The sequence below is a fragment of the Balaenoptera acutorostrata genome, unplaced genomic scaffold, assembly GCF_949987535.1.
Source record: "Balaenoptera acutorostrata unplaced genomic scaffold, mBalAcu1.1 scaffold_439, whole genome shotgun sequence".
NCBI lineage: Eukaryota > Metazoa > Chordata > Mammalia > Artiodactyla > Balaenopteridae > Balaenoptera > Balaenoptera acutorostrata.
In genome coordinates this window covers 183655-210768 of record NW_026645995.1, presented here as the reverse complement: position 1 = coordinate 210768, position 27114 = coordinate 183655, and the positions used below count along the sequence as shown (strand labels likewise).

Sequence of the window (27114 nt, the reverse complement as noted above, 5' to 3'; positions counted from 1 at the left end):
GCCTTGCTGCAGAGGGCTGGTCGCCGGACTGGCGGTAATTTGCCAGCACCAGCTAAGCTGAGCCTCAAGAGGCACCCCGTGGCCCCCGCTGCCTTCTACGGCCATACCACCCTAAACGCACCTCATCTCGTCTGATCTCGGAAGCTAAGCAGGGTCGGCTCTGTTTACTACCTGGATGGGAGACCACCAGGGAATACTAGAGGCTGGAGTATTTTTTGCCTCCCGATCTGCCTTTTCTTGTAGACGCCGGTGCTCGAGGCTTCCTCTGCTCCCACCGGGCACGGCTGCAGGCCTCATCTTCTCAAGCCTATCCCAACACAGCGTGCGCTGGAGGGGGCCCAGCCCGCCCGTCTGGCTGGACATGCCGCCAGAAGGAGGCGCTGGAAGGCAGCCACACCCCACCCTCTCCCGGGGTGGCCGGCCCACACCCAGACTCCGCCGCAGGCCCGGGTGTAGATTGTGAGGCCCGCGAGCCCCTCGACCTGCCCCTGGCCGACCCGACCAGCGCCCATGCGCGCCGCAGCCACCTGTCTGCCCGTGTGTCTCTCCACATCTCCCTCCAGAAAAAGCCCAGCCTCCACCGTTTCACCATGGCAGGGGGCGGGAGTGGGGTCGTGGGCCAGACTGGTTCTCTGGGCCGGCCGGTCACCAGGCGCAGGGAACTTTGCTCGGCAGTTGTCGTGGGGGAAAGGGTGGCCTTGTTGGGTCTAAGGGGTCGTGCCGACTCAAGGGTGGCTCCCAGTGGCTTCAGACCAACTGCCGTCGGGCAGGAGGGCCGGCCCGGCCACGGCCGTGCTTCGCCTAGAACTGTGTGGGCAGACAGGGTGGCCAATGCCCAAGGGACCGCGGGCCACGGGCCCTTAAGACCCCGGGGCCACGTCGTTGTGAGCGTCAAGCGGGATCTGGGGCGGAGGGCCAAGCGCCTATGGGCCTGGAGGGTCCCGCCTGACCTGAGCTGCGAGGTCACCCACGAGTCTGCCAACCCCGGGTCCCCGAGGACTCCTGTCACCTGCCTTGGCGGCGGCTGTGCCGTGCTGGAGAGGGTTGGCTACCGGGCTGTCGGCAAGCCCCAGCACCAGCGAAGCTGAGCCTCAAGAGGCACCCCGTGGCCCCTGCTGCCTTCTACGGCCTTACCACCCTAAACGCAACTCATCTCGTCTGGTCTTGGAAGCTAAGCAGGGTCGGCTCTGTTTACTACCTGGATGGGAGACCACCTGGGAATACTAGATGCTGTAGTATTTTTTGCCTCCCGATCTGCCTTTTCTTGTAGTCGCCGGTGCTCGAGGCTTCCTCTGCTCCTGCCGGGCACAACTTCAGGCCTCATCTACTCAAGCCTCTCCCAACACATCGTGCGCTGGAGGGGGCCCAGCCCGCCCGTCTGGCTGGACATGCCGCCAGAAGGAGGCCCTGGAAGGCAGCCACACCCCACCCTCTCCCGGGGTGGCCGGCCCAGACCCAGAGTCCGCTGTAGGCCCGGGTGAAGATCGTGAGGCCCGCGAGGCCCTGGTCCTGCCCCTGGCCGACCCCAGCAGCGCCCATCCGCGCCGCAGCCACCTGTCTGCCCGTGTGTCTCTCCAAAGCTCCCTCCAGAAAAAGCCCAGCCTCCACCGTATCACCATGGCAGGGGGCGGGAGTGGGGTCGTGGGCCGTGACCAGTTCTCCAGGTCAGCTGACCTCCAGTACCCGGAATGGTGCGTGGATTTTGGCGTGGGTGCAAGGGTGGCTTTGCTGGGGCTAAGGGGCCGTGGCGGCCCAATGGTGGCTCCCACTGGCTTTGGGCCCACTGCCGTCAGGCAGGAGGGCCGGCCCGGCCTTGGCCGGGCTGTGCCTAGCACTGCGTGGGTGGACAGAGTGGGGAATGCAAAAAGGACAGCAGGCCACTGGCCCTCCAGCCTCAGAGGCCACGTCCTTGTGAGCATCGAGTGGGATCTGGGGCGGAGCCTCAAGCGCCTACGGGTCTGGAGGTTCCCGCAAGAACTGGGCTGCAAGGTCGCCCAAGACTCTGCCACCTCCGTGTCCCCGAGGCCTCCTGTCGCCTGCCTCGGCAGGCAGCAGGGCCGTGCAGGAGAGGGCTGGCCCCCGGCCTGGCGATAAGTCACCAGCACCAACGAAGCTGAGCCTCAAGAGGCACCACGTGGCCCCCGCTGCCTTCTATGGCCATACAACCCTGAGCGCATCCCATCTCATCTGATCTCACAAGCTAAGCAGGATCAGGCCTGGTTAATACTTGGATGGGAGACTACATGGGAATACCGGGTGCTGTAGGCTTTTTTCCCTCCCACACCACCTTCTCCTTTAGTCGCCCGTGGCCGAGGCCGGCTCCTCCCCTGCCGGGCACCACCGCAGGCCTCACCTCCTCAGGCCCCTCCCAACACAGCGTGCGCCGGAATGGGCGCCCCCAGCCGCACTGGCTGGACATGCGGCCAGAAGTCGGCCCTGTTAGGCAGCCACACCCCAGCCGCTCTCGGGGTGGCTGGCCCAGACCCAGACTCCACCGCAGCCCCGGGTGACAGCCGTGAGGCACGCGAAGCCCTCGTCCTGCACCTGACCACCTCCGCCAGCGCCCATCCGCGCCGCAGCCACCTGTCTGCCTGTGTGTCTCTCCACAGCTCCCTCCGGAAAAAGCCCACCCTCCGCTGTTTCGCCATGGCTGGGTGCGGGAGCGAGGTCGTGGGCCGGGGCCGGTTTTCCGGGCCGGCCGGCCACCATGCGCTGGGAACAGTGCTCAGTGGGTGGCGTGGGGGCAAGGGTGGCCTTGCTGGGTCCAATGGGCCGTGCCGCATCAATGGTGGCTCCCAGTGGCTTTGGGCTACCTTCCCTCAGGCAGGAGTTCCGGCCTAGCCGCGGCTGGACTGCACCTACTACTGTGTGGGTGGACAGGGTTGGGAATGCCCAAGGGACCGTGGACCACGGGCCCTTAAGCCTTCGGAGCCACGTCTTTGTGAGCGTCGAGCGGGAACTGGGGCGGTTCGCCAAGCGCCTATGTGCCTGGATGTTCCCGCCAGAACTGAGCTGCGAGGTCGTCCAAGACTCCACCAACCCCGGTCCCCGAGGCGTGCTGTCGCCAGCCTGGGTGGGCCACAGGGCCTTGCTGCAGAGGGCTGGTCGCCGGACTGGCGGTAATTCGCCAGCACCAGCTAAGCTGAGCCTCAAGAGGCACCCCGTGGCCCCCACTGCCTTCTACGGCCATACCACCCTAAACGCACCTCATCTCGTCTGATCTCGGAAGCTAAGCAGGGTCGGCTCTGTTTACTACCTGGATGGGAGACCACCAGGGAATACTAGAGGCTGGAGTATTTTTTGCCTCCCGATCTGCCTTTTCTTGTAGTCGCCGGTGCTCGAGGCTTCCTCTGCTCCCACCGGGCATGGCTGCAGGCCTCATCTTCTCAAGCCTATCCCAACACAGCGTGCGCTGGAGGGGGCCCAGCCCGCCCGTCTGGCTGGACATGCCGCCAGAAGGAGGCGCTGGAAGGCAGCCACACCCCACCCTCTCCCGGGGTGGCCGGCCCGCACCCAGACTCCGCCGCAGGCCCGGGTGTAGATTGTGAGGCCCGCGAGCCCCTCGACCTGCCCCTGGCCGACCCGACCAGCGCCCATGCGCGCCGCAGCCACCTGTCTGCCCGTGTGTCTCTCCACAGCTCCCTCCAGAAAAAGCCCAGCCTCCACCGTTTCACCATGGCAGGGGGCGGGAGTGGGGTCGTGGGCCAGACTGGTTCTCTGGGCCGGCCGGTCGCCAGGCGCAGGGAACTTTGCTCGGCAGTTGCCGTGGGGGAAAGGGTGGCCTTGTTGGGTCTAAGGGGTCGTGCCGACTCAAGGGTGGCTCCCAGTGGCTTCAGACCAACTGCCGTCGGGCAGGAGGGCCGGCCCGGCCACGGCCGTGCTTCGCCTAGAACTGTGTGGGCAGACAGGGTGGCCAATGCCCAAGGGACCGCGGGCCACGGGCCCTTAAGACCCCGGTGCCACGTCGTTGTGAGCGTCAAGCGGGATCTGGGGCGGAGGGCCAAGCGCCTATGGGCCTGGAGGTTCCCGCCTGACCTGAGCTGCGAGGTCACCCACGAGTCTGCCAACCCCGGGTCGCCGAGGACTCCTGTCACCTGCCTTGGCGGCGGCTGTGCCGTGCTGGAGAGGGTTGGCTACCGGGCTGTCGGCAAGCCACAGCACCAGCGAAGCTGAGCCTCAAGAGGCACCCCGTGGCCCCTGCTGCCTTCTACGGCCTTACCACCCTAAACGCAACTCATCTCGTCTGGTCTTGGAAGCTAAGCAGGGTCGGCTCTGTTTACTACCTGGATGGGAGACCACCTGGGAATACTAGATGCTGTAGTATTTTTTGCCTCCCGATCTGCCTTTTCTTGTAGTCGCCGGTGCTCGAGGCTTCCTCTGCTCCTGCCGGGCACAACTTCAGGCCTCATCTACTCAAGCCTCTCCCAACACATCGTGCGCTGGAGGGGGCCCAGCCCGCCCGTCTGGCTGGACATGCCGCCAGAAGGAGGCCCTGGAAGGCAGCCACACCCCACCCTCCCCCGGGGTGGCCGGCCCAGACCCAGAGTCCGCTGTAGGCCCGGGTGAAGATCGTGAGGCCCGCGAGGCCCTGGACCTGCCCCTGGCCGACCCCCCAGCGCCCAACCGCGCCGCAGCCACCTGTCTACCCGTGTGTCTGTCCACAGCTCCCTCCAGAAAAAGCCCACCCTCCACCGTTTCACCATGGCAGGGGGCGGGAGTGGGGTTGTGGGCCGGACCGGTTCTCCGGGCGGGTCGGTCACCAGGCGCAGGGAACTTTGCTCGGCAGTTGGCGTGGGGGAAAGGGTGGTCTTGTTGGGTCTAAGGGGTCGTGCCGACTCAATGGTGGCTCCTAGTGGCTTCAGACCAACTGCCGTCGGGCAGGAGGGCCGGCCCGGCCACGGCCGGGCTTCGCCTAGAACTGTGTGGGCAGACAGGGTGGCCAATGCCCAAGGGACCGCGGGCCACGGGCCCTTAAGCCCCTGGGGCCACGACGTTGTGAGCGTCAAGCGGGATCTGGGGCGGAGGGCTAAGCGCCTTTGGTCCTGGAGGGTCCCGCCTGACCTGAGTTGCGAAGTCACCCACGAGTCTGCCAACCCCGGGTCCCCGAGGCCTCCTGTCGCCTGCCTTGGTGGGCGGCTGGGCAGTGCTGGAGAGGGTTGGCTACCGGGCTGTCGGCAAGCCCCAGCACCAGTAATGCTGAGCCTCAAGAGGCACCCCGTGGCCCCCGCTGCCTTCTACAGCCATACCACCCTGAACGCGCCCCATCTCGTTTGATCCTGGAAGCTAAGCAGGGGCGGGTATGTTTACTACCTAGATGGGAGACCACCTGGGAATACTAGATGCTGTAGTATTTTTTGCCTCCCGATCTGCCTTTTCTTGTAGTCGCCGGTGCTCGAGGCTTCCTCTGCTCCTGCCGGGCACAACTGCAGGCCTCATCTACTCAAGCCTCTCCCAACACATCGTGCGCTGGAGGGGGCCCAGCCCGCCCGTCTGGCTGGACATGCCGCCAGAAGGAGGCCCTGGAAGGCAGCCACACCCCACCCTCTCCCGGGGTGGCCGGCCCAGACCCAGACTCCGCTGTAGGCCCGGGTGAAGATCGTGAGGCCCGCGAGGCCCTGGTCCTGCCCCTGGCCGACCCCAGCAGCGCCCATCCGCGCCGCAGCCACCTGTCTGCCCGTGTGTCTCTCCACAGCTCCCTCCAGAAAAAGCCCACCCTCCACCGTTTCACCATGGCAGGGGGCGGGAGTGGGTTCAAGGGCCGTGACCAGTTCTCCAGGTCAGCTGACCTCCAGTACCCGGAACTGTGCGTGGATTTTTGCGTGGGTGCAAGGGTGGCTTTGCTGGGGCTAAGGGGCCGTGGCGGCCCAATGGTGGCTCCCACTGGCTTTGTGCCAACTGCCGTCGGGCAGGAGGGCCGGCCCGGCCTTAGCCGGGCTGCGCCTAGCACTGCGTGTGTGGACACAGTGGGGAATGCCAAAAGGACAGCAGGCCACTGGCCCTCCAGATTCCGAGGTCACGTCCTTGTGAGCATCGAGCGGGATCTGGGGCGGAGCTTCAACCGCCTACGGGTCTGGAGGTTCCCGCAAGAACTGGGCTGCAAGGTCGCCCAAGACTCTGCCACCTCCGTGTCCCCGAGGCCTCCTGTCGCCTGCCTGGGCAGGCTGCAGGGCCGTGCAGGAGAGGGCTGGCCACCGGCCTGGCGATAAGTCACCAGCACCAACGAAGCTGAGCCTCAAGGGGCACCCCGTGGCCCACGCTGCCTTCTATGGCCATACAACCCTGAGCGCATCCCATCTCATCTGATCTAACAAGCTAAGCAGGATCGGGCTTGGTTAGTACTTGGATGGGAGACTACATGGGAATACCGGGTGCTGTAGGCTTTTTTCCCTCCCGCAGTACCTTCTCCTTTAGTCGCCCGTATCCGAGGCCGACTCCTCCCCTGCCGGGAACCGCCGGAGGCCTCACCTCCTCAGGCCCCTCCCGACACAGTGTGCGCCGGAAGGGGCGCCCCCAGCCGCACTGGCTGGACATGCGGCCAGAAGGAGGCCCTGTTAGGCAGCCGCACCACAGCCGATCCTGGGGTGGCTGGCCAGGACCCATACTCCACCGCAGGGCCGGTTGACAGCCGTGAGGCACGCGAATCCCTCGTCCTGCACCTGGCCACCTCCGCCAGCGCCCATCCGGGCCACAGCCACCTGTCTGCTCGTGTGTCTCTCTACAGCTCCCTCCAGAAAAAGCCCACCCTCAGCCATTTCATCACGCCTGGATGTGGGAGTGGGGTCGTAGGCCGTGACCAGTTCTCCAGGTCAGCTGACCTCCAGTACCCGGAACGGTGTGTGGATTTTGGCGTGGGCGCAGGGTGGCTTTGCTGGGGCTAAGGGGCTATGGCGGCCCAATGGTGGCTCCCACTGGCTTTGGGCCCACTGCCGTCGGGCAGGAGGCCCGGCCCGGCCTTAGCCGGGCTGCGCGTAGCACTGCGTGGGTGGACACAGCGGGGAATGCCAAAAGGACAGCAGGCCACTGGCCCTCCTTCCTCAGCGGCTATGTCCTTGTGAGCATTGAGTGGGATCTGGGGCGGAGCCTCAAGCGCCTACGGGTCTGGAGGTTCCCGCAAGAACTGGACTGCAAGGTCGCCCAAGACTCTGCCACCTCCGTGTCCCCGCGGCATCCTGTCGCCTGCCTGGGCAGGCAGCAGGGCCGTGCAGGAGAGGGCTGGCCACCGGCCTGGCGATAAGTCACCAGCACCAACGAAGCTGAGCCTCAAGAGGCACCCCGTGGCCCCCGCTGCCTTCTATGACCATACAACCCTGAGCGCATCCCATCTCATCTAATCTCACAAGCTAAGCAGGATCGGGCCTGGTTAGTACTTGGATGGGAGACTACCTGGGAATACCGGGTGCTGTAGGCTTTTTTCCCTCCCGCACCACCTTCTCCTTTAGTCGCCCGTGGCCGAGGCCGGCTCCTCCCCTGCCGGGCACCGCCGCAGGCCTCACCTCCTCAGGCCCCTCCCAACACAGCATGCGCCGGAATGGGCGCCCCCAGCCGCACTGGCTGGACATGCGGCCAGAAGGAGGCCCTGTTAGGCAGCCACACCCCAGCCGCTCTCGTGGTGGCTGGCCCAGACCCAGACTCCACTGCAGGCCCGGGTGACAGCCGTGAGGCACGCGAATCCCTCGTCCTGCACCTGACCACCTCCGCCAGCGCCCATCCGCGCCACAACGACCTGTCTGCCTGTGTGTCTCTCCACAGCTCCCTCCGGAAAAAGCGCACCCTCTGCTGTTTCGCCATGGCTGGGTGCGGGAGCGAGGTCGTGGGCCGGGTCCGTTTTTCCGGGCCGGCCGGCCACCATGCGCTGGGAACAGTGCTCAGTCGGTGGCGTGGGGGCAAGGGTGGCCTTGCTGGGTCCAATGGGCCGTGCCGCATCAATGGTGGCTCCCAGTGGCTTTGGGCTACCTGCCCTCAGGCAGGAGGGCCGGCCCAGCCGCGGCTGGACTGCACCTACTACTGTGTGGGTGGACAGGGTTGGGAATGCCCAAGGGACCGTGGACCACGGGCCCTTAAGCCTTCGGAGCCACGTCTTTGTGAGCGTCGAGCGGGATCTGGGGCGGTTTGCCAAGCGCCTATGTGCCTGGATGTTCCTGCCAGAACTGAGCTGCGAGGTCGTCCAAGGCTCCACCAACCCCGGTCCCCGAGGCCTGCTGTCGCCTGCCTGGGTGGGCCGCAGGGCCATGCTGCAGAGGGCTGGTCGCCGGACTGGCGGTAATTATCCAGCACCAGCTAAGCTGAGCCTAAAGACGCACCCCGTGGCCCCCGATGCCTTCTACGGCCATACCACCCTAAACGCAACTCATCTCGTCTGATCTTGGAAGCTAAGCAGGGTTGGCTCTGTTTACTACCTGGATGGGAGACCACCTGGGAATACTAGATGCTGTAGTATTTTTTGCCTCCCGATCTGCCTTTTCTTGTAGTCGCCGGTGCTCGAGGCTTCCTCTGCTCCTGCCGGGCACAACTGCAGGCCTCATCTACTCAAGCCTCTCCCAACACATCGTGCACTGGAGGGGGCCCAGCCCGCCCGTCTGGCTGGACATGCCGCCAGAAGGAGGCCCTGGAAGGCAGCCACACCCCACCCTCTCCCAGGGTGGCCGGCCCAGACCCAGACTCCGCTGTAGGCCCGGGTGAAGATCGTGAGGCCCGCGAGGCCCTGGTCCTGCCCCTGGCCGACCCCAACAGCGCCCATCCGCGCCGCAGCCACCTGTCTGCCCGTGTGTCTCTCCACAGCTCCCTCCAGAAAAAGCCCAGCCTCCACCGTTTCACCATGGCAGGGGGCGGGAGTGGGGTCGTGGGCCGGACCGTTTCTCCGGGCCGGCCGGTCACCAAGCGCAGGGAACTTTGCTCGGCAGTTGTCGTGGGGGAATGGGTGGCCTTGTTGGGTCTAAGGGGTCGTGCCGACTCAAGGGTGGCTCCCAGTGGCTTCAGACCAACTGCCGTCGGGCAGGAGGCCCGGCCCGGCCACGGCCGGGCTTCGCCTAGAACTGTGTGGGCAGACAGGGTGGCCAATGCCCAAGGGACCGCGGGCCACGGGCCCTTAAGACCCCGGGGCCACGTCGTTGTGAGCGTCAAGCGGGATCTGGGGCGGAGGCCCAAGCGCCTATGGGCCTGGAGGGTCCCGCCTGACCTGAGCTGCGAGGTCACCCACGAGTCTGCCAACCCCGGGTCCCCGAGGACTCCAGTCACCTGCCTTGGCGGCGGCTGTGCCGTGTTGGAGAGGGTTGGCTACCGGGCTGTCGGCAAGCCCCAGCACCAGCTAAGCTGAGCCTCAAGAGTCACCCCGTAGCCCCCGCTGCCTTCTACGGCCATACCACTCTGAACGCACCCCATCTCGTCTGATCGTGGAAGCTAAGCAGGGTCGGGCCTGGTTAGTACTTGGATGGGAGACCACATGGGAATACCGGGTGCTAGAGGCTTTTTTGCCTCCCACTATAAATTCTCCTTTAGTCGCCCACGGCTGAGGTCGCCTCCGCCTCCGCCGGACACCGCTGCAGGCCTCACCTCCTCAGGCCCCTCCCAACACAGTGTGCTCTGGAGGGTGCGCTCCCCGCCGGTCTGGGTGGACATGCGGCCAGAAGGCGGCCCTGGAAGATAGCCAAAAACCAGACGCTCACGTGGTGGCTGGCCCTCACCCAGACTGCGCCGTAGGACCGGGTGAAAGCCGTAAGGCCCACGAGGCCGTCGACCTACACCTGGCCGCCCCCACCAGCGCCCATCCACGCTGCAGCCACCTATCGGCCCGTGTGTCTCTATACAGCTCCCTCCAGAAAAAGCCCACCCTCTGCCATTTCGCCACGCCTGGAGGCGGGAACGGGGTCGTGGGCTGTGACCAGTTCTCCAGGTCAGCTGACCTCCAGTACCCGGAACGGTGCGTGGCTTTTGGCGTGGGTGCAAGGGTGGCTTTGCTGGGGCTAAGGGGCCGTGGCGGCCCATTGGTGGCTCCCACTGGCTTTGGGCCAACTGCCGTCGGGCAGGAGGGCCGGCCCGGACTTAGCCGGGCTGCGCCTAGCACTGCGTGGGTGGACACAGCGGGGAATGCCAAAAGGACAGCAGGCCACTGGCCCTCCTGCCTCAGAGGCTATGTCCTTGTGAGCATCGAGTGGGATCTGGGGCGGAGCCTCAAGCGACTACGGGTCTGGAGGTTCCCGCAAGAACTGGGCTGCAAGGTCGCCCAAGACTCTCCCACCTCCAGGTCCCCGAGGCCTCCTGTCGCCTGCCTGGGCAGGCCGCAGGCCCGTGCAGGAGAGGGCTGGACACCGGCCTGGCGATAAGTCAGCAGCACCAGCGAATCTGAGCCTGAAGAGGCACCCCGTGGCCCCCGCTGCCTTCTATGGCCATACAACCCTGAGTGCATCCCACCTCATCTGATCTCACAAGGTAAGCAGGATAGGGCCTCTTTAGTACTTGGATGGGAGACTACATGGGAATACCGGGTGCTGTAGGCTTTTTTCCCTCCCGCACCACCTTCTCCTTTAGTCGCCCGTGGCCGAGGCCGGCTCCTCCCCTGCCGGGCACCGCCGCAGGCCTCACCTCCTCAGGCCCCTCCCGACACAGTGTGCGCCGGAAGGGGCTCCCCCAGCCGCACTGGCTGGACATGCGGCCAGAAGGAGGCCCTGTTAGGCAGCCGCACCCCAGCCGATCCCGGGGTGGCTGGCCTGGACCCATACTCCACCGCAGGCCCGGGTGACAGCCATGAGGAACGCGAAGCCCTCGTCCTGCACCTGGCCACCTCCGCCAGCGCACTTCCATGCCGCAGCCACCTGTCTGCCTGTGTGTCTCTCCACAGCTCTCTCCGGAAAAAGCCCACCCTCCGCTGTTTCGCCATGGTCGGGTGCGAGAGCGTGGTCGTCGGCCGGGTCCAATTCTCCGGGCCGGCCGACCACCATACGCTGAGAACAGTGCTCAGTGGGTGGCGTGGGGGCAAGGGTGGTCTTGCTGGTTCCAATGGGCCGTGCCGCATCAATGGTGGCTCCCAGTGGCTTTGGGCTACCTGTCGTCAGGCAGGAGGGCCGGCCCAGCCGCGGCTGGACTGCACCTACTACTGCGTGGGTGGACAGGGTTGGGAATGCCCAAGGGATCGTGGACCATGGGCCCTTAAGCCTTCGGAGCCACGTCTTTGTGAGCGTCGAGCGGGATCTGGGGTGGTTCGCCAAGCGCCTATGTGCCTGGATGTTCCCGCCAGAACTGAGCTGCGAGGTCGTCCAAGACTCCACCAACCCCGGTCCCCGAGGCCTGCTGTCGCCTGCCTGGGTGGGCCGCAGGGCCGTGCTGCAGAGGGCTGGTCGCCGGACTGGCGGTAATTCGCCAGCACCAGCTAAGCTGAGCCTCAAGAGGCACCCCGTGGCCCCTGCTGCCTTCTACGGCCATACCACCCTAAACGCACCTCATCTCGTCTGATCTCGGAAGCTAAGCATGGTCGGCTCTGTTTACTACCTGGATGGGAGACCACCAGGGAATACTAGAGGCTGTAGTATTTTTTGCCTCCTGATCTGCCTTTTCTTGTAGTCGCCGGTGCTCGAGGCTTCTTCTGCTCCCGCCGGGCACGGCTGCAGGCCTCATCTACTCAAGCCTCTCCCAACACAGCGTGCGCTGGAGGGGGCCCAGCACGCCCGTCTGGCTAGACATGCCGCCAGAAGGAGGCCCTGGAAGGCAGCCACACCCCACCCTCTCCCGGGGTGGCCGGACTGGACCCAGACTCCGCCGCAGGCCCAGGTGAAAATTGTGAGGCCCGCGAGCCCCTCGACCTGCCCCTGGCCGACACCACCAGGGCCCAACCGCGCCGCAGCCACCTGTCTGCCCGTGTGTCTCTCCACAGCTCCCTCCAGAAAAAGCCCACCCTCCACCGTTTCATCATGGCAGGGGGCGGGAGTGGGGTCGTGGGACGGACCGGTTCTCCAGGCCGGCCGGTCACCAGGCGCAGGGAAATTTGCTCGGCAGTTGGCGTGGGGGAAAGGGTGGCCTTGTTGGGTCTAAGGGGTCGTGCCGACTCAATGGTGGCTCCTAGTGGCTTCAGACCAACTGCCGTCGGGCAGGAGGGCCGGCCCGGCCACGGCCGGCCTTCGCCTAGAACTGTGTGGGCAGACAGGGTGGCCAATGCCCAAGGGACCGCGGGCCACGGGCCCTTAAGCCCCTGGGGCCACGTCGTTGTGAGCGTCAAGCGGGATCTGGGGCAGAGGGCCAAGCGCCTATGGGCCTGGAGGGTCCCGCCTGACCTGAGCTGCGAGGACACCCACGAGTCTGCCAACCCCGGGACCCCGAGGACTCCTGTCGCCTGCCTTGGCGGGCGGCTGGGCAGTGCTGAAGAGGGTTGGCTGCCGGGCTGTCGGCAACCCCAGCACCAGCGAAGCTGAGCCTCAAGAGTCACCCCGTGGCCCCCGCTGCCTTCTACGGCCATACCACCCTGAATGCGCCCCATCTCGTCTGATCCTGGAAGCTAAGCAGGGTCGGGCCTGGTTAGTACTTGGATGGGAGACCACATGGGAATACCGGGTGCTAGAGGCTTTTTTGCCTCCCACTATAAATTCTCCTTTAGTCGCCCACGGCTGAGGTCGCCTCCGCCTCCGCCGGACACCGCTGCAGGCCTCACCTCCTCCGGCCCTTCCCAAAACAGTGTGCTCTGGAGGGTGCGCTCCCCGCCGGTCTGGCTGGACATGCGGCCAGAAGGCGGCCCTGGAAGATAGCCAAAAACCAGATGCTCACGTGGTGGCTGGCCCTCACCCAGACTGCGCTGCAGGCCCGGGTGAAGGCCGTAAGGCCCATGAGGCTGTCGACCTACACCTGGACATCCCCACCTGCGCCCATCCACGCCACAGCCACCTATCTGCCCGTGTGTCTCTATACAGCTCCCTCCAGAAAAAGCCCACCCTCTGCCATTTCACCACGCCTGGAGGAGGGAGTGGGGTCGTGGGCCGTGTCCAGTTCTCCAGGTCAGCTGACCTCCAGTACCCGGAACGGTGCGTGGATTTTGGCGTGGGTGCAAGGGTGGCTTTGCTGGGGCTAAGGGGCCGTGGCGGCCCAATGGTGGCTCCCACTGGCTTTGGGCCAACTGCCGTCGGGCAGGAGGGCCGGCCCGGCCTTAGCCGGGCTGCGCCTAGCACTGCGTGGGTGGACACAGCGGGGAATGCCAAAAGGACAGCAGGCCACTGGCCCTCCTGCCTCATAGGGTATGTCCTTGTGAGCATCGAGTGGGATCTGGGGCGGAGCCTCAAGCGCCTACGGGTCTGGAGGTTCCCGCAAGAACTGGGCTGCAAGGTCGCCCAAGACTCTCCCACCTCCAGGTCCCCGAGGCCTCCTGTCGCCTGCCTGGGCAGGCCGCAGGGCCGTGCAGGAGAGGGCTGGCCACCGGCCTGGCGATAAGTCAGCAGCACCAGCGAATCTGAGCCTGAAGAGGCACCCCGTGGCCCCCGCTGCCTTCTATGGCCATACAACCCTGAGTGCATCCCACCTCATCTGATCTCACAAGGTAAGCAGGATCGGGCCTGGTTAGTACTTGGATGGGAGACTACCTGGGAATACCGGGTGCTGTAGGCTTTTTTCCCTCCCGCACCACCTTCTCCTTTAGTCGCCCGTGGCCGAGGCCGGCTCCTCCCCTGCCGGGCACCGCCGCAGGCCTCACCTCCTCAGGCCCCTCCCAACACAGCATGCGCCGGAATGGGCGCCCCCAGCCGCACTGGCTGGACATGCGGCCAGAAGGAGGCCCTGTCAGGCAGCCACACCCCAGCCGCTCTCGTGGTGGCTGGCCCAGACCCAGACTCCACTGCAGGCCCGGGTGACAGCCGTGAGGCACGCGAATCCCTCGTCCTGCACCTGACCACCTCCGCCAGCGCCCATCCGCGCCGCAACCACCTGTCTGCCTGTGTGTCTCTCCACAGCTCCCTCCGGAAAAAGCGCACCCTCTGCTGTTTCGCCATGGCTGGGTGCGGGAGCGAGGTCGTGGGCCGGGTCCGTTTTTCCGGGCCGGCCGGCCACCATGCGCTGGGAACAGTGCTCAGTGGGTGGCGTGGGGGCAAGGATGGCCTTGCTGGGTCCAATGGGCCGTGCCGCATCAATGGTGGCTCCCAGTGGCTTTGGGCTACCTGCCCTCAGGCAGGAGGGCCGGCCCAGCCGCGGCTGGACTGCACCTACTACTGCGTGGGTGGACAGGGTTGGGAATGCCCAAGGGACCGTGGACCACGGGCCCTTAAGCCTTCGGAGCCATGTCTTTGTGAGCGTCGAGCGGGATCTGGGGCGGTTCGCCAAGCGCCTATGTGCCTGGATGTTCCCGCCAGAACTGAGCTGCGAGGTCGTCCAAGCCTCCACCAACCCCGGGCCCCGAGGCCTGCTGTCGCCTGCCTGGGTGGGCCGCAGGGCCGTGCTGCAGAGGGCTGGTCGCCGGACTGGCGGTAATTCGCCAGCACCAGCTAAGCTGAGCCTCAAGAGGCACCCCGTGGCCCCTGCTGCCTTCTACGGCCATACCACCCTAAACGCACCTCATCTCGTCTGATCTCGGAAGCTAAGCAGGGTCGGCTCTGTTTACTACCTGGATGGGAGACCACCAGGGAATACTAGAGGCTGTAGTATTTTTTGCCTCCCGATCTGCCTTTTCTTGTAGTCGCCGGTGCTCGAGGCTTCCTCTGCTCCCGCCGGGCACGGCTGCAGGCCTCATCTACTCAAGCCTCTCCCAACACAGCGTGCGCTGGAAGGGGCCCAGCCCGCCCGTCTGGCTAGACATGCCGCCAGAAGGAGGCCCTGGAAGGCAGCCACACCCCACCCTCTCCCGGGGTGGCCGGCTTGGACCCAGACTCCGCCGCAGGCCCGGGTGAAAATTGTGAGGCCCGCGAGCCCCTCGACCTGCCCCTGGCCGACCCTACCAGCGCCAACCCGCGCCGCAGCCACCTGTCTGCCCGTGTGTCTCTCCAAAGCTCTCTGCAGAAAAAGCCCACCCTACACCGTTTCACCATGGCAGGGGGCGGGAGTGGGGTCGTGGGCCGGACCGGTTCTCCGGGCCGGCCGGTCACCAGGCCCAGGGAACTTTGCTTGGCAGTTGGCGTGGGTTAAAGGGTGGCCTTGTTGGGTCTAAGGGGTCGTGCCGACTCAAGGGTGGCTCCCAGTGGCTTCAGACCAACTGCCGTCGGGCAGGAGGGCCGGCCCGGCCACGGCCGTGCTTCGCCTAGAACTGTGTGGGCAGACAGGGTGGCCAATGCCCAAGGGACCGCGGGCCACGGGCCCTTAAGACCCCGGGGCCACGTCGTTGTGAGCGTCAAGCGGGATCTGGGGCGGAGGGCCAAGCGCCTATGGGCCTGGAGGGTCCCGCCTGACCTGAGCTGCGAGGTCACCCACGAGTCTGCCAACCCCGGGTCCCCGAGGACTCCTGTCACCTGCCTTGGCGGCGGCTGTGCCGTGCTGGAGAGGGTTGGCTGCCGGGCTGTCGGCAAGCCCCAGCACCAGCGAAGCTGAGCCTCAAGAGTCACGCCGTGGCCCCTGCTGCCTTCTATGGCCATACCACCCTGAACGCGCCCCATCTCGTCTGATCCTGGAAGCTAAGCAGGGTCGGGCCTGGTTAGTACTTGGATGGGAGACCACATGGGAATACCGTGTGCTATAGGCTTTTTTGCCGCCCACTATAAATTCTCCTTTAGTCGCCCACGGCTGAGGTCGCCTCCGCATCCGCCGGACACCGCTGCAGGCCTCACCTCCTCCGGCCCTTCCCAAAACAGTGTGCTCTGGAGGGTGCGCTCCCCGCCGTTCTGGCTGGACATGCGGCCAGAAGGCGGCCCTGGAAGATAGCCAAAAACCAGACGCTCACGTGGTGGCTGGCCCTCACCCAGACTGCGCTGCAGGCCCGGGTGAAGGCCGTAAGGCCCATGAGGCCGTCGACCTACACCTGGCCATCCCCACCTGCGCCCATCCACGCCACAGCCACCTATCTGCCCGTGTGTCTCTATACAGCTCCCTCCAGAAAAAGCCCACCCTCTGCCATTTCACCACGCCTGGAGGCGGGAGTGTGGTCGTGGGCCGTGTCCAGGTCTCCAGGTCAGCTGACCTCCAGTACCCGGAACGGTGCGTGGCTTTTGGCGTGGGTGCAAGGGTGGCTTTGCTGGGGCTAAGGGGCCGTGGCGGCCCAATGGTGGCTCCCACTGGCTTTGGGCCAACTGCCGTCGGGCAGGAGGTCCGGCCCGGCCTTAGCCGGGCTGCGCCTAGCACTGCGTGGGTGGACACAGTGGGGAATGCCAAAAGGACAGCAGGCCACTGGCCCTCCAGCCTCAGAGGTCACGTCCTTGTGAGCATTGAGCGGGATCTGGAGCGGAGCCTCAAGCGCCTACGGGTCTGGAGGTTCCCGCAAGAACTGGGCTGCAAGGTCGCCCAAGAATCTGCCACCTCTGTGTCCCCGAGGCCTCCTGTCGCCTGCCTGGGCAGGCAGCAGGGCCTTGCAGGAGAGGGCTGGCCACCGGCCTGGCGGTAAGTCACCAGCACCAGCGAATCCTAGCCAGAAGAGGCACCCCGTGGCCCCCACTGCCTTCTATGGCCATACAATCCTGAGCACATCCCATCTCATCTGATCTCACAAGCTAAGCAGGATCGGGCCTGGTTAGTACTTGGATGGGAGACTACATGGGAATACCGGGTGCTGTAGGCTTTTTTCCCTCCCGCAGTACCTTCTCCTTTAGTCGCCCGTATCCGAGGCCGGCTCCTCCCCTGCCGGGAACCGCCGCAGGCCTCACCTCCTCAGGCCCCTCCCGACACAGTGTGCGCCGGAATGGGCGCCCCCAGCCGCACTGGCTGGACATGCGGCCAGAAGTCGGCCCTGTTAGGCAGCCACACGCCAGCCGCTCTCGGGGTGGCTGGCCCAGACCCAGACTCCACCGCAGGCCCGGGTGAGAGCCGTGAGGCACGCGAAGCCCTCGTCCTGCACCTGACCACCACCGCCAGTGCCCATCCGCGCCGCCGCCACCTGTCTGCCTGTGTGTCTCTCCACAGCTCCCTCCGGAAAAAGCCCACCCTACGCTGTTTCGCCATGGCTGGGTGCGGGAGCGAGGTCGTGGGCCGGGTCCGGTTTTCCGAGCCGGCCGGCCACCATGCGCTGGGAACAGTGCTCAATGGTTGGCGTGGGGGCAAGGGTGGCCTTGCTGGGTCCAATGGGCCGTGCCGCATCAATGGTGGCTCCCAGTGGCTTTGGGCTACCTACCCTCAGGCAGGAGGGCCGGCCCAGCCGCGGCTGGACTGCACCTACTACTGCGTGGGTGGACAGGGTTGGGAATGCCCAAGGGACCGTGGACCACGGGCCCTTAAGCCTTCGGAGCCACGTCGCTGTGAGCGTCAAGCGGGATCTGGGGCGGAGGGCCAAGCGCCTATGGGCCTGGAGGGTCCCGCCTGACCTGAGCTGCGAGGTCACCCACGAGTCTGCCAACCCCGGGTCCCCGAGGACTCCTGTCACCTGCCTTGGCGGCGGCTGTGCCGTGCTGGAGAGGGTTGGCTGCCGGGCTGTCGGCAAGCCCCAGCACCAGCGAAGCTGAGCCTCAAGAGTCACCCTGTGGCCCCCGCTGCCTTCTACGGCCATACCACCCTGAACGCGCCCCATCTCGTCTGATCCTGGAAGCTAAGCAGGGTCGGGCCTGGTTAGTACTTGGATGGGAGACCACATGGGAATACTGGGTGCTATAGGCTTTTTTGCCTCCCACTATAAATTCTCCTTTAGTCGCCCACGGCTGAGGTCGCCTCCGCCTCCGCCGGACACCGCTGCAGGCCTCACCTCCTCAGGCCCCTCCCAACACAGTGTGGTCTGGAGGGTGCGCTCCCCGCCGGTCTGGGTGGACATGCGGCCAGAAGGCGGCCCTGGAAGATAGCCAAAAACCAGACGCTCACGTGGTGGCTGGCCCTCACCCCGACTGTGCCGTAGGACTGGGTGAAAGCCGTAAGGCCCAAGAGGCCGTCGACCTACACCTGGCCGCCCCCACCAGCGCCCATCCACGCCGCAGCCACCTATCGGCCCGTGTGTCTCTATACAGCTCCCTCCAGAAAAAGCCAACCCTCTGCCATTTCGCCACGCCTGGAGGCGGGAACGGGGTCGTGGGCTGTGACCAGTTCTCCAGGTCAGCTGACCTCCAGTACCCGGAACGGTGCGTGGCTTTTGGCGTGGGTGCAAGGGTGGCTTTGCTGGGGCTAAGGGGCCGTGGCGGCCCAATGGTGGCTCCCACTGGCTTTGGGCCAACTGCCGTCGGGCAGGAGGGCCGGCCCGGACTTAGCCGGGCTGCGCCTAGCACTGCGTGGGTGGACACAGCGGGGAATGCCAAAAGGACAGCAGGCCACTGGCCCTCCTGCCTCAGAGGCTATGTCCTTGTGAGCATCGAGTGGGATCTGGGGCGGAGCCTCAAGCGACTACGGGTCTGGAGGTTCCCGCAAGAACTGGGCTGCAAGGTCGCCCAAGACTCTCCCACCTCCAGGTCCCCGAGGCCTCCTGTCGCCTGCCTGGGCAGGCCGCAGGCCCGTGCAGGAGAAGGCTGGCCACCGGCCTGGCGATAAGTCAGCAGCACCAGCGAATCTGAGCCTGAAGAGGCACCCCGTGGCCCCCGCTGCCTTCTATGGCCATACAACCCTGAGTGCATCCCACCTCATCTGATCTCACAAGGTAAGCAGGATCGGGCCTGGTTAGTACTTGGATGGGAGACTACATGGGAATACCGGGTGCTGTAGGCTTTTTTCCCTCCCGCACCACCTTCTCCTTTAGTCGCCCTTGGCCGAGGCCGGCTCCTCCCCTGCCGGGCACCGCCGCAGGCCTCACCTCCTCAGGCCCCTCCCGACACAGTGTGCGCCGGAAGGGGCGCCCCCAGCCGCACTGGCTGGACATGCGGCCAGAAGGAGGCCCTGTTAGGCAGCCGCACCCCAGCCGATCCCGGGGTGGCTGGCCTGGACCCATACTCCACCGCAGGCCCGGGTGACAGCCATGAGGAACGCGAAGCCCTCGTCCTGCACCTGGCCACCTCCGCCAGCGCTCATCCATGCCGCAGCCACCTGTCTGCCTGTGTGTCTCTCCACAGCTCTCTCCGGAAAAAGCCCACCCTCCGCTGTTTCGCCATGGTCGGGTGCGAGAGCGTGGTCGTCGGCCGGGTCCAATTCTCCGGGCCGGCCGGCCACCATACGCTGAGAACAGTGCTCAGTGGGTGGCGTGGGGGCAAGGGTGGTCTTGCTGGTTCCAATGGGCCTTGCCGCATCAATGGTGGCTCCCAGTGGCTTTGGGCTACCTGTCGTCAGGCAGGAGGGCCGGCCCAGCCTCGGCTGGACTGCACCTACTACTGCGTGGGTGGACAGGGTTGGGAATGCCCAAGGGATCGTGGACCATGGGCCCTTAAGCCTTCGGAGCCACGTCTTTGTGAGCGTCGAGCGGGATCTGGGGTGGTTCGCCAAGCGCCTATGTGCCTGGATGTTCCCGCCAGAACTGAGCTGCGAGGTCGTCCAAGACTCCACCAACCCCGGTCCCCGAGGCCTGCTGTCGCCTGCCTGGGTGGACCGCAGGGCCGTGCTGCAGAGGGCTGGTAGCCGGACTGGCGGTAATTCGCCAGCACCAGCTAAGCTGAGCCTCAAGAGGCACCCCGTGGCCCCTGCTGCCTTCTACGGCCATACAACCCTAAACGCACCTCATCTCGTCTGATCTCGGAAGCTAAGCAGGGTCGGCTCCGTTTACTACCTGGATGGGAGACCACCAGGGAATACTAGAGGCTGTAGTATTTTTTGCCTCCCAATCTGCCTTTTCTTGTAGTCGCCGGTGCTCGAGGCTTCCTCTGCTCCCGCCGGGCATGCCTGCAGGCCTCATCTACTCAAGCCTATCCCAACACAGCGTGCGCTGGAGGGGGCCCAGCCCGCCCGTCTGGCTGGATATGCCGCCAGAAGGAGGCGCTGGAAGGCAGCCACACCCCACCCTCTCCCGGGGTGGCCGGCCCGCACCCAGAGTCCGCCGCAGGCCCGGGTGAAGATTGTGAGGCCCGTGAGCCCCTCGACCTGCCCCTGGCCGACCCCACCAGCGCCCATCCGCGCCGCAGCCACCTGTCTGCCCGTGTGTCTCTCCACAGCTCCCTCCAGAAAAAGCCCAGCCTCCACCGTTTCACCATGGCAGGGGGCGGGAGTGGGGTCGTGGGCCGGACCGGTTCTCCTGGCCGGCCGGTCACCAGGCGCAGGGAACTTTGCTTGGCAGTTGTCGTGGGGGAAAGGGTGGCCTTGTTGGGTCTAAGGGGTCGTGCCGACTCAAGGGTGGCTCCCAGTGGCTTCAGACCAACTGCCGTCGGGCAGGAGGGCCGGGCCGGCCACGGCCGGGCTTCGCCTAGAACTGTGTGGGCAGACAGGGTGGCCAATGCCCAAAGGACCGCGGGCCACGGGCCCTTAAGCCCCCGGGGCCACTTCGTTGTGAGCGTCAAGAGGGATCTGGGGCGGAGGCCCAAGCGCCTATGGGCCTGGAGGGTCCCGCCTGACCTGAGCTGCGAGGTCACCCACGAGTCTGCCAACCCCGGGTCCCCGAGGACTCCTGTCACCTGCCTTGGCGGCGGCTGTGCCGTGTTGGAGAGGGTTGGCTACCGGGCTGTCGGCAAGCCCCAGCACCAGCTAAGCTGAGCCTCAAGAGTCACCCCGTAGCCCCCACTGCCTTCTACGGCCATACCACCCTGAACGCGCCCCATCTCGTCTGATCCTGGAAGCTAAGCAGGGTCGGGCCTGGTTAGTACTTGGATGGGAGACCACATGGGAATACCGGGTGCTAGAGGCTTTTTTGCCTCCCACTATAAATTCTCCTTTAGTCGCCCACGGCTGAGGTCGCCTCCGCCTCCGCCGGACACCGCTGCAGGCCTCACCTCCTCAGGCCCCTCCCAACACAGTGTGCTCTGGAGGGTGCGCTCTCCGCCGGTCTGGCTTGACATGCGGCCAGAAGGCGGCCCTGGAAGATAGCCATAAACCAGCTGCTCCCGGGGTGGCTGGCCCTCACCCAGACTGCGCCGCAGGCCCGGGTGAAGGCCGTAAGGCCCATGAGGCCGTCGACCTACACCTGGCCACCCCCACCAGCGACCATCCATGCCAGAGCCACCTATCTGCCCGTGTGTCTCTATACAGCTCCCTCCAGAAAAAGCCCACCGTCTGCCATTTCACCACGCCTGGAGGCGGGAGCGGGGTCGTGGGCCGTGACCAGTTCTCCAGGTCAGCTGACCTCCAGTACCCGGAACGGTTCGTGGATTTTGGCGTGGGTGCAAGGGTGGCTTTGCTGGGTCCAATGGGCCGTGCCGCATCAATGGTGGCTCCCAGTGGCTTTGGGCTACCTGCCCTCAGGCTGGAGGGCCGGCCCAGCCGCGGCTGGACTGCACCTACTACTGCGTGAGTGGACAGGGTTGGGAATGCCCAAGGGACCGTGGACCACGGGCCCTTAAGCCTTCGGAGCCACGTCTTTGTGAGCATCGAGCGGGATCTGGGGCGGTTTGTCAAGCGCCTATGTGCCTGGATGTTCCCGCCAGAACTGAGCTGCGAGGTCGTCCAAGACTCCACCAACCCCGATCCCCGAGGCCTGCTGTCGCCTGCCTGGGTGGGCCGCAGGGCCGTGCTGCAGAGGGCTGGTCGCCGGACTGGCGGTAATTCGCCAGCACCAGCTAAGCTGAGCCTCAAGAGGCACCCCGTGGCCCCTGCTGCCTTCTACGGCCATACCACCCTAAATGCACCTCATCTCATCTGATCTCGGAAGCTAAGCAGGGTCGGCTCTGTTTACTACCTGGATGGGAGACCACCTGGGAATACTAGAGACTGTAGTATTTTTTGCCTCCCGATCTGCCTTTTCTTGTAGTCGACGGTGCTCGAGGCTTCCTCTGCTCCCGCCGGGCATGCCTGCAGGCCTCATCTACTCAAGCCTATCCCAACACAGCGTGCGCTGGAGGGGGCCCAGCCCGCCCGTCTGGCTGGACATGCCGCCAGAAGGAGGCGCTGGAAGGCAGCCACACCCCACCCTCTCCCGGGGTGGCCGGCCCACACCCAGACTCCACCGCAGGCCCGGGTGAAGATTGTGAGGCCCGCGAGCCCCTCGACCTGCCCCTGGCCGACCCCACCAGCGCCCATGCGCGCCGCAGCCACCTGTCTGCCCGTGTGTCTCTCCACAGCTCCCTCCAGAAAAAGCCCACCCTCCACCGTTTCACCATGGCAGGGGGCGGGAGTGGGGTCGTGGGCCGGACCGGTTCTCCGGGCCGGCCGGTCACCAGGCGCAGGGAACTTTGCTCGGCAGTTGTTGTGGGGGAAAGGGTGGCCTTGTTGGGTCTAAGGGGTCGTGCAGACTCAAGGGTGGCTCCCAGTGGCTTCAGACCAACTGCCGTCGGGCAGGAGGGCCGGCCCGGCCGCGGCCGGGCTTCGCCTAGAACTGTGTGGGCAGACAGGGTGGCCAATGCCCAAGGGACCGTGGGCCACGGGCCCTTAAGACCCCGGGGCCACGTCGTTGTGAGCGTCAAGCGGGATCTGGGGCGGAGGGCCAAGCGCCTATGGGCCTGGAGGGTCCCGCCTGACCTGAGCTGCGAGGTCACCCACGAGTCTGCCAACCCCGGGTCCCCGAGGACTCCTGTCACCTGCCTTGGCGGCGGCTGTGCCGTGCTGGAGAGGGTTGGCTGCCGGGCTGTCGGCAAGCCCCAGCACCAGCGAAGCTGAGCCTCAAGAGTCACCCCGTGGCCCCCGCTGCCTTCTACGGCCATACCACCCTGAACGCGCCCCATCTCGTCTGATCCTGGAAGCTAAGCAGGGTCGGGCCTGGTTAGTACTTGGATGGGAGACCACATGGGAATACCGGGTGCTATAGGCTTTTTTGCCTCCCACTATAAATTCTCCTTTAGTCGCCCACGGCTGAGGTCGCCTCCGCCTCCGCCGGACACCGCTGCAGGCCTCACCTCCTCAGGCCCCTCCCAAAACAGTGTGCTCTGGAGGGTGCGCTCCCCGCCGGTCTGGGTGGACATGCGGCCAGAAGGCGGCCCTGGAAGATAGCCAAAAACCAGACGCTCACGTGGTGGCTGGCCCTCACCCCGACTGCGCCGTAGGACCGGGTGAAAGCCGTAAGGCCCACGAGGCCGTCGACCTACACCTGGCCGCCCCCACCAGCGCCCATCCACGCCGCAGCCACCTATCGGCCCGTGTGTCTCTATACAGCTTCCTCCAGAAAAAGCCCACCCTCTGCCATTTCGCCACGCCTGGAGGCGGGAACGGGGTCGTGGGCTGTGACCAGTTCTCCAGGTCAGCTGACCTCCAGTACCCGGAACGGTGCGTGGCTTTTGGCGTGGGTGCAAGGGTGGCTTTGCTGGGGCTAAGGGGCCGTGGCGGCCCAATGGTGGCTCCCACTGGCTTTGGGCCAACTGCCGTCGGGCAGGAGGGCCGGCCCGGACTTAGCCGGGCTGCGCCTAGCACTGCGTGGGTGGACACAGCGGGGAATGCCAAAAGGACAGCAGGCCACTGGCCCTCCTGCCTCAGAGGCTATGTCCTTGTGAGCATCGAGTGGGATCTGGGGCGGAGCCTCAAGCGACTACGGGTCTGGAGGTTCCCGCAAGAACTGGGCTGCAAGGTCGCCCAAGACTCTCCCACCTCCAGGTCCCCAAGGCCTCCTGTCGCCTGCCTGGGCAGGCCGCAGGCCCGTGCAGGAGAAGGCTGGCCACCGGCCTGGCGATAAGTCAGCAGCACAAGCGAATCTGAGCCTGAAGAGGCACCCCGTGGCCCCCGCTGCCTTCTATGGCCATACAACCCTGAGTGCAACCCACCTCATCTGATCTCACAAGGTAAGCAGGATCGGGCCTGGTTAGTACTTGGATGGGAGACTACATGGGAATACCGGGTGCTGTAGGCTTTTTTCCCTCCCGCACCACCTTCTCCTTTAGTCGCCCGTGGCCGAGGCCGGCTCCTCCCCTGCCGGGCACCGCCGCAGGCCTCACCTCCTCAGGCCCCTCCCGACACAGTGTGCGCCGGAAGGGGCGCCCCCAGCCGCACTGGCTGGACATGCGGCCAGAAGGAGGCCCTGTTAGGCAGCCGCACCCCAGCCGATCCCGGGGTGGCTGGCCTGGACCCATACTCCACCGCAGGCCCGGGTGACAGCCATGAGGAACGCGAAGCCCTCGTCCTGCACCTGGCCACCTCCGCCAGCGCACATCCATGCCGCAGCCACCTGTCTGCCTGTGTGTCTCTCCACAGCTCTCTCTGGAAAAAGCCCACCCTCCGCTGTTTCGCCATGGTCGGGTGCGAGAGCGTGGTCGTCGGCCGGGTCCAATTCTCCGGGCCGGCCGGCCACCATACGCTGAGAACAGCGCTCAGTGGGTGGCGTGGGGGCAAGGGTGGTCTTGCTGGTTCCAATGGGCCGTGCCGCATCAATGGTGGCTCCCAGTGGCTTTGGGCTACCTGTCGTCAGGCAGGAGGGCCGGCCCAGCCGCGGCTGGACTGCACCTACTACTGCGTGGGTGGACAGGGTTGGGAATGCCCAAGGGATCGTGGACCATGGGCCCTTAAGCCTTCGGAGCCACGTCTTTGTGAGCGTCGAGCGGGATCTGGGGTGGTTCGCCAAGCGCCTATGTGCCTGGATGTTCCCGCCAGAACTGAGCTGCGAGGTCGTCCAAGACTCCACCAACCCCGGTCCCCGAGGCCTGCTGTCGCCTGCCTGGGTGGGCCGCAGGGCCGTGCTGCAGAGGGCTGGTCGCCGGACTGGCGGTAATTCGCCAGCACCAGCTAAGCTGAGCCTCAAGAGGCACCCCGTGGCCCCTGCTGCCTTCTACGGCCATACCACCCTAAACGCACCTCATCTCGTCTGATCTCGGAAGCTAAGCAGGGTCGGCTCTGTTTACTACCTGGATGGGAGACCACCAGGGAATACTAGAGGCTGTAGTATTTTTTGCCTCCCGATCTGCCTTTTCTTGTAGTCGCCGGTGCTCGAGGCTTCCTCTGCTCCCGCCGGGCATGCCTGCAGGCCTCATCTACTCAAGCCTATCCCAACACAGCGTGCGCTGGAGGGGGCCCAGCCCGCCCGTCTGGCTGGATATGCCGCCAGAAGGAGGCGCTGGAAGGCAGCCACACCCCACCCTCTCCCGGGGTGGCCGGCCCGCACCCAGAGTCCGCCGCAGGCCCGGGTGAAGATTGTGAGGCCCGCGAGCCCCTCGACCTGCCCCTGGCCGACCCCACCAGCGCCCATCCGCGCCGCAGCCACCTGTCTGCCCGTGTGTCTCTCCACAGCTCCCTCCAGAAAAAGCCCAGCCTCCACCGTTTCACCATGGCAGGGGGCGGGAGTGGGGTCGTGGGCCGGACCGGTTCTCCTGGCCGGCCGGTCACCAGGCGCAGGGAACTTTGCTTGGCAGTTGTCGTGGGGGAAAGGGTGGCCTTGTTGGGTCTAAGGGGTCGTGCCGACTCAAGGGTGGCTCCCAGTGGCTTCAGACCAACTGCCGTCGGGCAGGAGGGCCGGGCCGGCCACGGCCGGGCTTCGCCTAGAACTGTGTGGGCAGACAGGGTGGCCAATGCCCAAAGGACCGCGGGCCACGGGCCCTTAAGCCCCCGGGGCCACTTCGTTGTGAGCGTCAAGAGGGATCTGGGGCGGAGGCCCAAGCGCCTATGGGCCTGGAGGGTCCCGCCTGACCTGAGCTGCGAGGTCACCCACGAGTCTGCCAACCCCGGGTCCCCGAGGACTCCTGTCACCTGCCTTGGCGGCGGCTGTGCCGTGTTGGAGAGGGTTGGCTACCGGGCTGTCGGCAAGCCCCAGCACCAGCTAAGCTGAGCCTCAAGAGTCACCCCGTAGCCCCCGCTGCCTTCTACGGCCATACCACCCTGAACGCGCCCCATCTCGTCTGATCCTGGAAGCTAAGCAGGGTCGGGCCTGGTTAGTACTTGGATGGGAGACCACATGGGAATACCGGGTGCTAGAGGCTTTTTTGCCTCCCACTATAAATTCTCCTTTAGTCGCCCACGGCTGAGGTCGCCTCCGCCTCCGCCGGACACCGCTGCAGGCCTCACCTCCTCAGGCCCCTCCCAACACAGTGTGCTCTGGAGGGTGCGCTCCCCGCCGGTCTGGCTTGACATGCGGCCAGAAGGCGGCCCTGGAAGATAGCCATAAACCAGCTGCTCCCGGGGTGGCTGGCCCTCACCCAGACTGCGCCGCAGGCCCGGGTGAAGGCCGTAAGGCCCATGAGGCCGTCGACCTACACCTGGCCACCCCCACCAGCGACCATCCATGCCAGAGCCACCTATCTGCCCGTGTGTCTCTATACAGCTCCCTCCAGAAAAAGCCCACCGTCTGCCATTTCACCACGCCTGGAGGCGGGAGCGGGGTCGTGGGCCGTGACCAGTTCTCCAGGTCAGCTGACCTCCAGTACCCGGAACGGTTCGTGGATTTTGGCGTGGGTGCAAGGGTGGCTTTGCTGGGTCCAATGGGCCGTGCCGCATCAATGGTGGCTCCCAGTGGCTTTGGGCTACCTGCCCTCAGGCTGGAGGGCCGGCCCAGCCGCGGCTGGACTGCACCTACTACTGCGTGAGTGGACAGGGTTGGGAATGCCCAAGGGACCGTGGACCACGGGCCCTTAAGCCTTCGGAGCCACGTCTTTGTGAGCATCGAGCGGGATCTGGGGCGGTTTGTCAAGCGCCTATGTGCCTGGATGTTCCCGCCAGAACTGAGCTGCGAGGTCGTCCAAGACTCCACCAACCCCGGTCCCCGAGGCCTGCTGTCGCCTGCCTGGGTGGGCCGCAGGGCCGTGCTGCAGAGGGCTGGTCGCCGGACTGGCGGTAATTCGCCAGCACCAGCTAAGCTGAGCCTCAAGAGGCACCCCGTGGCCCCTGCTGCCTTCTACGGCCATACCACCCTAAACGCACCTCATCTCATCTGATCTCGGAAGCTAAGCAGGGTCGGCTCTGTTTACTACCTGGATGGGAGACCACCTGGGAATACTAGAGGCTGTAGTATTTTTTGCCTCCCGATCTGCCTTTTCTTGTAGTCGCCGGTGCTCGAGGCTTCCTCTGCTCCCGCCGGGCATGCCTGCAGGCCTCATCTACTCAAGCCTATCCCAACACAGCGTGCGCTGGAGGGGGCCCAGCCCGCCCGTCTGGCTGGATATGCAGCCAGAAGGAGGCGCT

The 27114-nt window shown here is 65.7% G+C and overlaps 22 pseudogenes; all 22 read left to right on the top strand.

Moving 5' to 3' along the window:
- Positions 1 to 93: 93 nt before the first annotated feature.
- On the top strand, positions 94 to 212 carry LOC130706801 (5S ribosomal RNA; annotated as a pseudogene).
- A 908-nt stretch (positions 213 to 1120) lies between these two features.
- LOC130706737 (5S ribosomal RNA) lies at positions 1121 to 1239 on the top strand (annotated as a pseudogene).
- A 910-nt stretch (positions 1240 to 2149) lies between these two features.
- LOC130706750 (5S ribosomal RNA) lies at positions 2150 to 2268 on the top strand (annotated as a pseudogene).
- A 910-nt stretch (positions 2269 to 3178) lies between these two features.
- LOC130706800 (5S ribosomal RNA) lies at positions 3179 to 3297 on the top strand (annotated as a pseudogene).
- Positions 3298 to 4205: 908 nt separating this feature from the next.
- On the top strand, positions 4206 to 4324 carry LOC130706736 (5S ribosomal RNA; annotated as a pseudogene).
- Positions 4325 to 5232: 908 nt separating this feature from the next.
- On the top strand, positions 5233 to 5351 carry LOC130706807 (5S ribosomal RNA; annotated as a pseudogene).
- Positions 5352 to 6261: 910 nt separating this feature from the next.
- LOC130706747 (5S ribosomal RNA) lies at positions 6262 to 6380 on the top strand (annotated as a pseudogene).
- Positions 6381 to 8318: 1938 nt separating this feature from the next.
- Positions 8319 to 8437, top strand: LOC130706799 (5S ribosomal RNA; annotated as a pseudogene).
- Positions 8438 to 9345: 908 nt separating this feature from the next.
- On the top strand, positions 9346 to 9464 carry LOC114237984 (5S ribosomal RNA; annotated as a pseudogene).
- Positions 9465 to 11403: 1939 nt separating this feature from the next.
- LOC130706797 (5S ribosomal RNA) lies at positions 11404 to 11522 on the top strand (annotated as a pseudogene).
- Positions 11523 to 12430: 908 nt separating this feature from the next.
- LOC130706773 (5S ribosomal RNA) lies at positions 12431 to 12549 on the top strand (annotated as a pseudogene).
- A 1939-nt stretch (positions 12550 to 14488) lies between these two features.
- On the top strand, positions 14489 to 14607 carry LOC130706793 (5S ribosomal RNA; annotated as a pseudogene).
- A 908-nt stretch (positions 14608 to 15515) lies between these two features.
- LOC130706741 (5S ribosomal RNA) lies at positions 15516 to 15634 on the top strand (annotated as a pseudogene).
- A 910-nt stretch (positions 15635 to 16544) lies between these two features.
- Positions 16545 to 16663, top strand: LOC130706734 (5S ribosomal RNA; annotated as a pseudogene).
- A 909-nt stretch (positions 16664 to 17572) lies between these two features.
- Positions 17573 to 17691, top strand: LOC130706762 (5S ribosomal RNA; annotated as a pseudogene).
- A 1939-nt stretch (positions 17692 to 19630) lies between these two features.
- Positions 19631 to 19749, top strand: LOC130706730 (5S ribosomal RNA; annotated as a pseudogene).
- Positions 19750 to 20657: 908 nt separating this feature from the next.
- LOC130706781 (5S ribosomal RNA) lies at positions 20658 to 20776 on the top strand (annotated as a pseudogene).
- A 909-nt stretch (positions 20777 to 21685) lies between these two features.
- On the top strand, positions 21686 to 21804 carry LOC130706786 (5S ribosomal RNA; annotated as a pseudogene).
- Positions 21805 to 22712: 908 nt separating this feature from the next.
- On the top strand, positions 22713 to 22831 carry LOC130706798 (5S ribosomal RNA; annotated as a pseudogene).
- A 1939-nt stretch (positions 22832 to 24770) lies between these two features.
- Positions 24771 to 24889, top strand: LOC130706792 (5S ribosomal RNA; annotated as a pseudogene).
- A 908-nt stretch (positions 24890 to 25797) lies between these two features.
- LOC130706780 (5S ribosomal RNA) lies at positions 25798 to 25916 on the top strand (annotated as a pseudogene).
- Positions 25917 to 26825: 909 nt separating this feature from the next.
- LOC130706776 (5S ribosomal RNA) lies at positions 26826 to 26944 on the top strand (annotated as a pseudogene).
- Positions 26945 to 27114: the final 170 nt, after the last annotated feature.